Source organism: Stigmatopora nigra, chromosome 3 (assembly GCF_051989575.1).
Source record: "Stigmatopora nigra isolate UIUO_SnigA chromosome 3, RoL_Snig_1.1, whole genome shotgun sequence".
Lineage (NCBI taxonomy): Eukaryota > Metazoa > Chordata > Actinopteri > Syngnathiformes > Syngnathidae > Stigmatopora > Stigmatopora nigra.
This window is the reverse complement of record NC_135510.1, coordinates 10,767,150-10,779,946: the sequence shown is the minus strand read 5'-3', so window position 1 is coordinate 10,779,946 and position 12,797 is coordinate 10,767,150. Positions and strand designations below refer to the sequence as shown.

Below are 12,797 nucleotides of genomic sequence, written 5' to 3'. Positions count from 1 at the left end.
CACTTGACTGGTCATCAAATGAGAACTAAGTGTCACCTACAAATAATACGATAATAACACTAAAACGCGAGATACACTTACAGCAGCGATTTGAAATACAAGTTTGATTTGTTTCTTAACCATGGTCAAAACAGTCATATCTCAATATATTTTTATTAAAAAATCAACAGCTATAATTCATCATAAAATGGTACCTTTTTCTAAATGTATACCACCTCCAGCATTAGCATAAATACATACATTAAATGTATACAAATTGCCTTCAATTCAATGGACATTGTTATGCTTCATCTGTTACCTAACACAGGCAATATACTATTATATGGATGAAAGAGGCTTTAGTTATTGCTCAATGAGCTAGCATCATATTAGTTATTACTATTTAGATGGCGGTTTTTCAGTAGTTAGGATGAGGAGAATGCATTTGGAGAACGAACCAAATACAAATCAACGTGGAATAATAACAACATGATTTCAATTCTTGATGAGCGGGGAGCACATGTGGTGGGAAGCAGTGAAGTGAAAAGTTAATAATGCAATATTTTACTAGCTATGTCCAAGACACGTAGTACAAACAAAGGAGGAGGAAGCGAACGACAGTTCATGTATCAAAGACAAACAAACCAATGACAAGGCTTGGACGGGGCCTCAGGTATTCATGCCTAACATCACTATATCGTAACACAATAGGGATGGCAATTTTACCATGACTACACAAAAACAGAGAGCTTGTATAGACATGGGATAACAAGACATTAAGGAACAGGTGTGTGACGCGAGAGTTTAGTTGACACACAAGGAGCATGCAGCAACAGATGAAATCAATAGGCAATCACAAGGACAAGGCACAAACATAAAATGAACCAAAACCCTAAACAACCACAGAACCTAACAATAGCTGTTGTACATGACAACAGTAACATTACCTGAGAGTTTGTTTTTTCCCCCTATCCTGGGAAGGTAGTGCTCCATCCAGGATGGACAGAATTAGCAGACAATAGGTTGGGGCAAGACATGACAGGACTGCAATAATGAGCCAGCCTGTGCTAGTGGTGTATGTGTTTGGAATCATGCTAAGAGACAAGCAACTAAAAACCTCTCGCTTTTTTAATATAATCACGAGGTACCCAACTGACAATCACTATCCTTGAAAGTAATTTACCTACTCAAAAAAATTACTAAATAGTACTTGAAGATGAAATAGTTTGAGATATAAAATCAAAAATAGAAGAGAAAGTCATTGAATATGGTGTTAATTTCAATCCTAAAACCAGATAAATCATAGGGCAATGTTTTGTGTTGAAAAGGCTGTATATTTCCCGTGCGGAAGATCTAAGTGAGCCTGAGCTCTGCTGTTGATTTATGAGAAAAGCTGGCCATGTTAATGATCTTGTGTGGGCGACTCACAGCTCGCTGCTGCTGTCTTGGTCTCCCCAGTATCAGTTGGAGTTGCTTTGAGTGTTTACAGAGTATTAATGTAAAGCTATCTTCCTCATGTGTTCTCTACATTGCTGCACTTGGGTGTGCATCAGCTAACACCAGTGCTTGTAGTGTGTTGACCTCCTCTCCGCAAGCAGCAACACTGTTTGATATCGGTGTGCCTGTTGGCAGTCAAAGGCTGGATATGACCTTTTCGAGATGCATAAATGCACACAAATGCACACACACAAACAATCTACACGTGCACACACTTGTATAACAGGAGTTGATCTATGAATAATCAGATGAAAATATCCAAGACAAACTAAAATGACCCTACATGCATACTTGACTTACTCAATGTTCATGTTTTTTCCCATATGTTTTGGCATGTGCATGTTGTGTTTGTTAGTCAGAAGTCAGTCCAGATTTCTTGCTCATGTATTGTTTACTGTGACCATTATCATTTGCACAGAAAATATACAACTACCGTATTTTTGCAACCATAAAGCTCACCGTATTTAAAGGCACAGTTCAATTTCTGTATTTAACATGTAGACAAGGCATTCCTTATTGTTGGGCGCAATATACAGTCACATGCATGCACACTTAAGCATAATGCAATAGTAGGGTTTCTAACCTTGAGAGACAGAATCCTTTTCTTATTGAGTTTACAAGGGACATAGTCTTTCCTGAAATTTGTTATCATAGTTATACGCCATCTGGGTCCTCATAAGTGATGTAAAAGCTCAAAAAACAGTGCTAGCAGACTCGTTGGTCTGAGCATCCGTGGTCCATTCCCAAATTGTGATGCAACTCACCCGACATTGCCTATCTTGATATTGCTGCGTTTTAGGGCATTCATCCATTGCTCCCACCCATTCATGTAATGTTTCACGATGGAAATGAAATAGTTTTTGTTTTCATTGATATTCCAAACCGTTTTTCAACCTTGACTGACATTCTTTCTATTTCAAAATTTCTTTGAATATTAAACTTATCAATGGATTTCTGAAAGGTGATGTATTTGCATTACCATTGTGCACACAGTGCTATTAGATGAAGCCTAAGGAGAGTACATAGTCTGAGAAAAAATAAGTCCAGAGTAAGAATGAGTCGTCTAAATGAAGTCAGAAGAAATGGAAAGCAATTCCTCACTGATAAAAGCGACATTTGCAGACAGGCCCTGTAAAGGCAAGATAATCATCAATTAATTTGCGGCCCAAAGCCAGTTGAGAGCAGCGGGAGAGAGGTGAGAATAGCGACATTTAAAATGATAAGAGAGTTGACTGAGAACATGAGGGAAGCATGGAGACGCACAGGCCGGATTTGTATGTGTCTGTAATCGTACATTAGGGAAACAACTTGATATTAATAGATCAGAGAGGGGAAATGCTCTGAACGTCCCCATCATTATCAACATCAAATTTAACAGTAACAGTGATTTAGGATATATTGTAGCAATATACTTCTTTTTTTTTTTGTTTTTTTAAGCCATTGAAATATTATTTACAAGTAGATTTGGGTTGTGAAAGTGTCATTTTCTTTGTACGGTATTAATAAATATTGTTTTTTTTTTTTTAATTCTTACATCCACTACTTTAATTCAAAGAAATCCATAGAAGATACAGATTCACTGAAGCGGAGCAGAGTCAGGTGATCCTTGGTATTCATGACAGCAATCTGACTTTCACAATTGCAGTGAGCATATTAAAATATTAAAATATTAAAAATGTATGCCTTGAGGAACGGCAGAGTGGAGACTATACCTAGAATAAAATAACACTGTAGTATGTGACACTATTACAAAATAGCATCCTTAGAAAGTCTTATTAAAGTCACTCGCAAATATAATTTGGTCTTACTACCAACATCTCGTATCTTTTATTTGACATGAAAACATACATTAAAATACTGCTGTCTTTCACCATTCTACTTGCTTCATTCACATTGAGCATTGGTAAAACAAAGGCTCCAAGGCCGTAGCAATTAAAATGTTATTGAAAATGTGGATTAATCTGCTTAGTCACAATGGACTGCTATTATTTCGAACACTAATGTAAAAAGAAAAAGCCTTGCAAGAGAGTTTTGTACTGGTCTCACCGCAGGTAGTCTGGTTGGGTACACTAAAAGGAGCCACAATGAATTAAACAATAGGCAAGTTTTAATTTTAATTGTTTTAGTTTCCTTTTTTAATGATGTAATTCTAATAATTTAAAAAATGCACATATCCTTCTGCACTATTTCCCTTATTAAAACATGATAACCATTTTCATTGCATTTGTGGCAGTCTGAAACATTAATAGTATTTGCATTCATGTCAAAGATCATTAAAAGATGATTGTTTTAACTCACAGATGATTTATTGGTACATATACCATCTAAAGGAATATGCTCCAGCACCTCGCAATCCTGACCATGTTTAGCAATGTTAAGAATTTATGGATGTTTCAAGTGGTGAGTGCAGTCATCGAAAATATTACATCTGTATTTCAAGGTATTAGTGTATGTTATCATTTTTTAAACAATGCTCTCCCAAACCACATCAGTGTGAAGATCCTCCTCTCCCACTTCATGTTTAGTGTGCTGACATTTAAAGTCCGAACTCCATCAATCTGTTATGCCTACTGGGGACTCCTAAATTATTATCAAGGTAAATCTCACTAATCCCCCTACTGTGGATAAAATGATACTTTTGCCTGCACAAAGACCATTGTTAGGATTGTTGCTACGTACTTTATTTAAAAATAAGTCACTAGAGGGCTTGGAAAGATGAATACAAATAACGACTGAATGGTTGGAAGAAGAAAAATTAAATTGCGTCACTTCAACAACGTAAAGTTCTTGTATAATTCAGTCCTTTCCACTGTTGCTTTTGCTGTTCACGTTGTCTGTACAGTCAAAAACTGTTGTCCATGCCAGAGGTTTCAGTCGGGGGTGTTTCTTGGCGCAAACAGATCGTTAAACCTGCAGGAAAAAGTACAATGGGATTCGACATCTTTGATGATCAGATCCTGCTACATAAATTTGTTTCTGTGTGTATGACCGGCCATGTCGGCAGACAGTTGCAGCACTAAAGCGTATCGACCGAGACACTGTAGGACGCCGTCCATGAAGGGGGTTCATCTAACGGTTGTTTCTGGCACTGGTGGTCGTCGCGCACATTGATCCAGGCTACAAAGTCAAACACCTTGTTGTTTGTATTTTTGTTAGGGCAAATGTCAGATTTGAATTTGCATCTTTGAATCACTGAACAATCTCAATGCAATGTATACAAGCATAGCAAACAACAGAACTACTGTATGACCTCTAAACTTAACATATCACAGCAGTAATCACAACAACAATGCATTTGATTTTAAACTGAAAATTAGTTAACTTTCCAGCCCGCAGTCTGTATTTTTAGGGTTAGGGGTTAGGGTTTAGGGTTAGGGTTAAAAAAATATATAATTAAAAAGAAATCATGTCAGAACAAATGCCATATTAATATCTGCTTAATCAAATACTGGTGTCATAAAAGCTGTGGCAGGTGTCCCATCAGAGGTTTTATTTATTTTTATTTATTATATTTTTAATTTTTTTTATAATTATTACCTGCTCATGCATCTTTCAAACGATCACCTTAAAAAAAGAGTACAGGATTAATTGTTCCAGTTACCTTTGTAAGATTCTCACAAAGCATAGTGGTAGCACATGATTTATTTATAACTCTCTCTTGAATATCAAAAGGAGTGCTGCGTTAAACATAGGCAAGCCTATTAAATATATTTATTTCATTATGCCGTTTGTGTGACATTCAAAGGAAGGTAATAGTTAAAGAAAGTTGCCATTGATTATGATGCGGTTTGAAGACATACATATATTGTCAATTTAGTCACTGAAACGCATCTGTACTGTTAATGATTTCTAAGTGGAAAAGTGGAGAAAAAAAGGTATAACCGTTCATTTAGGAAAGAGATAATGTCTTGTTCATGGCCTGGCAATCAGGTTCAAGGTTGGTTCATTGATTCAACACTCCAGGCCGTGATTCCTACTCGCCGTACCGCTGGCTCCACTTTAAAAAGACCACTGAACCTTAGGTCCTCCAGTCAGATGAGTGGAATGCTGTACTTATCATTAAACACTTAAGTTGATGATGCATGAAGGAGATTATGTGAGGCTACAGATGCTGTGAAACTATTGATTTTCCCGTGTAATATTCTTCCGGAAATTGTAGTGTTTTCAAAGTCACACAGGTGCAAGCTTGAATGTTTATATGACAGATAAACGTAGACTTATACCAACTGCACAAATTTAAAAAAAAATAGATAAAAAGGCATATGTTCATGCTAAAGTTAAAATAATTTACCTGATTTAATGGAGAGTTTTCGAATTCCATCATTGTTTATAGCCAACAAAGTGTCCCCTTGTTATAATTGAGTCCATTTGTTTTAGTATAATAGCATTCATGCATATTGGAGGGCATAGATAAGAATTTTCATATCTGGGTGTCCCCATTTTATCCTTTGTGCTTTTTTTCTCTTTGATAAGCAAAGTTTAACAAATCAGTGCAAAAATCTTGGTGAAACAAAGTGTTTGCCCTCCACCATTTAAGATGCACTCATTTTCTTTTCCCTGTTCATTATTTTTTTCCCCTTCTTGGCCTTCACTCACATACTTTCTAATGCTGGCTGTCTCTCACCTTCAAGGTTTAACACATAACTCCCATCCAAGGCAAGCGTCTTATTATCAAGTTCAGGTTGAAGTTTACTTCCAAAAACAACAAAATTTAAATGCAATCTGCGATCCTGGGCATCCCTCCATTGGCAAATTTCAAATGGAGGTTATTCTCCTGTGTCAAGTATTAGTCAAAAGCTCAAACAGTGGTGTGCATTACTAATAGACCACAGAATTGAACATTTTACACTTATTTATACATGTTTTTAAACAATTGCTAAAAAGCTTGGGGGGGAAATGATTTCATGTCTTAACATGTGTTCAATTTATTTTAGTTATTCGATTGTTGATTAATCGTGTCTATGGAACCCAAGGGAAAAAAGCCTCCCCAGGTGTCCATGTCGTTTTGAGATGTTGACATCATTTAGAGTGGCTGAAATGGTTTAAAATGCAAAAATGAATTTTATTGGCAGCTGTCTCATAGGTTGCCAAATTGGTAAGGCAGTCTCCAGGTCTAACACCGTAAAACATGGCTATAAATTCAATAAAAAGACATTTATATTTCAACATTCCTTCTTAGATAGGATTTCCCCAGTAGTAGCCCACATTTGATAGAAATGCAATGCCTATTGCATTTTAGCGTCTTTGTTTTTGTGACAATCCCAAAAATTGGATATCCACAATTTTGCCTTCTCATTCACACTTACTGCTTTGAGTCACACTTGACTTTGGAGAAGAAAAAAAGCACAATTTTCAGTCCTTTTCATTGAAAATGTTACCCTCTTTTCACTAGTTAGAAAATAAAACCGGATTCACTAGTCGTATAACTGTCCTAATAACATATTCAAAACCAAAAAATATTGGTGCTATGAAAATATGAAATCATTAAAGGTCATCTGCATGTAATGGTCACTGGTGCCCGAGGAGGTTCATATATGTTTTCATGTCATTGAGTGTTTAGTGAGAGTGAATGGTTGGCTCAGAAGAGATGAAGCAGAAAATTAAATGCGGGTTGCATAATAAGACACATGCTGAAAGATATAAGATAAGCCTATCTGACCCACACTTGAGTAATATCCCGTCTTTGGAAGTGTAAACAACACATTAGCAAGGCTGAATGCTTCTGAATGTAGTCTTTAAAGAGAAGTAGAGGATGCAAAAAATCAGGTTGTGGTTTAAGACACGGGAGACTAGGGAGAAGCATTGATAAAGAAGATAATGCATCATGATGCATACGAGGGAAGGTGTTTGGAGGAGAAGGGTAGGAGAAGAGGAAAAGAGCGAGCAGAGCAACTGAGCAGAGTGGAGAGGAAAGAAACGTGGGACAGACATTATGGGAATACCAAATATGTTTCTTGCTGAGAGAGAAAGCCAAGAGGAGGGCTGGAAGAGGAAAGTTGAGTACATGAGCGGAATACCAAATATATATATATTTAGAGAGATTTATATATATATATATATATATATATATATATATATATATATATATATATATATATATATATATATATATATATATATATATATATATATATATATATATATATATATATATATATATATATATATATATATATATATATATATATATATATATATATATATATATATATATATATATATATATATATATATATATATATATATATATATATATATATATATATATATATATATATATATATATATATATATATATATATATATATATATATATATATATATATATATATATATATATATATATATATATATATATATATATATATATATGTATATATATATATATATATATATATATATATATATATATATATATATATATATAAACAGCTGCATTTATCACATAATATATCATGAGTTCAATATTTAGTTGCTAATGTCACAGACTCTAACCCTAACACAACACATCTTGATGCTGACTGTGACTATTAGTTGCTTGAAATAAGCCCACATTTAAAATAAAGGCTATCCCTGCAAATGATCAGTTATTTGTTGCACTGGGCATCTGCACCAAACAGATGCTGTCTGGGTTATGGGTTCGGCTTAATACAACCCTGAAAAGGCTTAATTGCACTCTTTATACAATAAATAGCAGATATTGAGAGAGACGAGTGATATGAAGCAAAGACAGTCAACTGCTCACAACTTGCAGCCTTATTGGTTTCTTTCACATACTCTATCGCTAGGCGTCGTAACATGCCTTTCTTTCGCACTCTCTCGGTCACGCTAGATGTATTCCTCCACTGAGTATTTTCACAAGGAACTTTTAATGGCCTGGAGATAACAGCCCCACTTTATTAGGCCATGGACTCTTATAATTATTTATTTTATGTTTTCAAAAAACTCTCAGGTCACAAAGTACATACTCACTACAGAGGTCAGAGAGATTTAAATTCCATGAGGAGGTTGACACAAATTTTATCTATTTCGATGAGATCTAGACACCTCTGATAGATCTGCCGATTAGAATATATTTCATAGTGTTTCCTTTTTATGGTCACACTTTAACGACAATGGGAGTCCGAACCATAGAAGAATGATTCATTAGCCAATTATTTTAATAGAGTTAACATGTTGCAAATCAGTCATCTGAGTCATTTGCCATTCCATTTTCAGGGTCGACCAGTCTTCAACTGGCTCTCACAAGTCTTTCATGGGTCACTACATGTGCCAAGTAGTTATGATCATTGGTCTTATTGGCACATTTTCCTTGCTTTAACTATCATGCAGATTGTGTGCCAAATAGTCTTTTCCAATTTCATTTAGAAAAGTGAAACCAGAATAGTGCATATTTTAATACTTTAATTAATTTGCGTGGAGGGTTAACCTTTCCATTAAAATCACAGTTGAGTACTGTGTTGCGTTGCGGTCAAGCATTGCAACCGATAAGGGGAGAGACTTAATACCTAGTGATTATTTGCAGCATAGAGTAACATGGGAAAGGGACATGTACCAAGTGTGTACAAACGCCAATACGAAAACGCTCACAGCTATAGACCAGAGTCAATGTAGATGAAAATGAACCCAATGTCAAGGGCTAAGACAGTCAATATATTTTCTGTGTCTCCAGTCTGAGCTAAAAGGCTGCTGCCAATATTGCCTCATTCATAGAGTGAACATGAGTATGCAAACCCTTTGAATTTTCATAGATTTCTGCACAAATTGACAGACTAAGTAGATGCATATTATTTATATGCAAATAGATAGTGTTAAAAAACTGCAACCAACTTGGTGTTTTATCTCTTTAAATAAATCCTTTAGATTATATTAGATAACTATTAATCCCGTATTCGTGAAATTTTACTGTCACAGTAGCAAGAGGTTGAGAATACAGATCAGGACTTAGAATTACCTTCCTTTGACAACAATCGCCTACACCAAACAGCAATGCAATGTACATTAAACTTAGGACTTCAGCAACATTTTTGACTTGTGCGAATATCTCTTCAGGGACCATGACATTGCATTTTAACCAGGAGCAGCTTAATACTTTATGCCTGAATTTGTCTGAAACTGAAAAATATTTCTCTCTTTATGTTCCTCAGTCTGTGGTTTTATATAAATAGAGGAAGTTGAACAATGTGCCTTCTTGTGAGAGGTGGTGATTCAGTAAATATAACGACAACTGTGCAGGCAGCACATAATGCTAAATGAAGTATAAACCAAAACAACAGGATGTCAGCTGAAAACTTACAAAATTCACTGGCAGATGCTTCTATGTTTTTTCACTCATCTACAATATATAAAACTTTAAATGAAGAACACAATGGAGGAAGATGTTCCTGTCTAAATATTATTGTATGCACTAGTACTACAAAGTACATCTGGAAACATATCAAAATTAGTGAATTGTTTGAATGGAATGCACAATACCGTATGTAGAAGGAAAAAAACGTAATCTTAATTAATCCAAATCTTATCCCAGCTGTGAAGCCTAGTGGAGTGAGCATTGGAGTATGGGTTGGCGTGCTAACTTAGGGCTTGGACTGCTTGCGAAAATGAATGCTAGAATGAATTCACAAGTTTATCAAGATATTTTGCAGAAGAACTTGAAGCCATCTGCCTAACAGCTAAGCTCAACAGAATGGCTTTGTAATGGGAAAACATGTTCGAGTAGCCCAGTAAATGTTGTGACCTCCACCCAGTTTAAATAATGTGACCTTCCCTCTAAGTGAACTATTCCAATAATGCTAGACAACATTAGAATATTGCATACCTGAAAAAGCTTTGTAAAGACGGATGAATCAAAATGTATTCGAATGTACTGGACACCTACAGCAAATATCTTTTTTCAGGCTTCTCAAAGTTGGTGAAACCTTTTCTATACCTGAGCTAAAATTCAGGACATATGCAATTTGAAAGAATGCTTTAACCTTATTGCTATAAATTTAAACTTGACATTAAGGAAATGACACATTATGACATTCCAACATATAATGGCAAAAACGGATTTTCATATTCTGACAGTATGCCTGGAGGTGATATTTAATGAATTAAATATGTGCTATATATTACATTTCTTTGAGGATGACTCATTTTTTAGCACCTTGTTGGCAGTTCACTTGAGGACAAGTCTCACTTGTAGCACTGTACACATCAATCAAATGGATGTGGACATGTGTTGCTTTAGAGATAACAAGGAACCCTCTGGCATTACATTCCTTGTTACATTTCACCAATTTTCTTAAGAGCATGTTTGGACATACATCTAATAAGAGGTCACTTATGACTGACTGACTGCCCTTAATTTCAGGTCAATTTAGCAGTATGACAAAAGAAAGACAGTTTATATTGACACAAATAAATAGGTTGTACTCCACACCATTACACACTATACATATGTACCTTCGTTGGCTTCATTTCTCTAGTTTTTAAACTAATTCATTGAAACTCATCTAGTAGCCAGATGGATTGATATCGAGCAAAAATACATTTTAAATGAAAATATTACTTTTGATATTTAAGAATAGCTTTTAGTTAAAAAATCTCTTTGGGAAAATAGGAACTATATTTAGAGCTCTAATTCAAAGTTAGTTAATAGTGTAAGTTTGAATGTTAAATAAATGCAAAAACGTGTTTGCACCATTTGTCTTGGGTGTTCTGAAGCTTGAGGGTCATTCCCAGTTGGATGTATTAGCAATGCTGACTGCACGGTCACCTCACCAGCTGATCAAAACACACGAGTATGCATACTGTTGGTAACATTGGGCAAATGCATGCAAGCATGAGAATGTGTCCTCCACTTGGTTGCCTGATGTCACTCTATTTATGCCTTCAGAATTGAAATTCATATTTGTTTAGTGAAGACCATATCGTAGAACACAGTAGTCCCCATTAATATTAGTATACAATATGCTACATGATCCATTAATCGTCCTTATAGAATTATTACTTTAAAGATTGGATATTCCGTTCAATGTGGGCTACCTTGTTAATCCATGTCCCTTAGGGGCCTCCCCTTGTGGTTTTAAAACCAATCTGTTCTCAGATCTCCACACCCACAGCTGGCGAGAACAAAATTAGAAAGATGCAAACGTTCCACTGATTGCACATTATGCCCTCTTTGATTTTCACGTTGGCCACCAGCTGATTTGAAGGGCTTTATCTATTCAGGAAGACAATATAGCTTCGACCAGGGAACTAGATATTAATACTGTATTGCTTTGTGATGTAACTGCGTGAGCATCCGCAGGAGGACTTAAATATAATGCTGTATAATTCCTCCTGTCTTTTGAATGATGGCAAATTAGGTGCCTGACATTTTCTACTTCAGGGAATTCAAGTTTATTTCAGAAAGCAGCATGCCACTCACAACTGATTTTGTCTTTTATGTTCTATGTATTTTATGCTAATCCATGGATAGCTTAGAGTTAGTTCTGCATCTAATACAAACATGGACTTACCATTTAAATTTAAGTCTAGTCATCAGTTGTGTTTTCCCTGTGTGTGGGACGGGTCACATCCCGTTAAACTAAATGTCGGTTTCTCTCAGTACCAAAGGCTCAAACACAAAGTCGCACACACACGCAAACGTTCTTATTTCGGTCCAGCGGTATGCTGCTGGTGAAATTGTGGCCTTGGCTCGCATCATTTCAGAACTATTCTCTATTTGTGTGTGGGAACAAAAACAGCAGTGCTTTTGCTGCTTTCTGACCGCTCGGGCAACAAATCCAATTCTATCCCCTCAGCAACCAGAAATGTCTATCAAAGACTTCTGCTACCGCAGTTATTAAAAGCAAAGAGTTACATATAAAACAATACAAACAAACCAAAACACAACAACAAGCTAAATTGAACAACATTCAGTGTTGCACAACTGAACAATGGTAATGCAATCAGAGCACCTTTTGTTGCACATTATGTGAAATGAAGGCCATGTACATAATATTCTCAAATTATAAGGAAACAAATACACTATGTATATCAAAAGAATAGACCTGTTGAAAATTTGCGAGTAATGGACAACCCTGCCCAAATAATGCCAAATCACAACAATTATGGAAGTCAGGGCTTTAAACTGTTAAAAAAAAGTATTTCGGCAAATAAATTTGCAATAGGTTATAGTAATTTCTGCAGGTGAATGCCACATTTCAAATCATGCAAATGGAGTTTAGAGACCTTCCTGTTTTTGAATTCTCGAAAGCCCCCCAAAAGTTATATTTTGCACAGAAGTCTAATTGCTTTTACCTTGCACAGTTGAGAACTTGACGTGTTTACTG

At 35.6% G+C, this 12,797-nt stretch overlaps 1 protein-coding gene across 2 annotated transcripts in view; it reads left to right on the top strand.

Annotated features, from left to right (window-relative positions):
• Positions 1–12,797, top strand: part of LOC144193894 (CUB and sushi domain-containing protein 1-like) — a 253,549-nt gene that overhangs the window by 86,733 nt on the left and 154,019 nt on the right. The gene's annotated exons all lie outside the window — the stretch shown is intronic.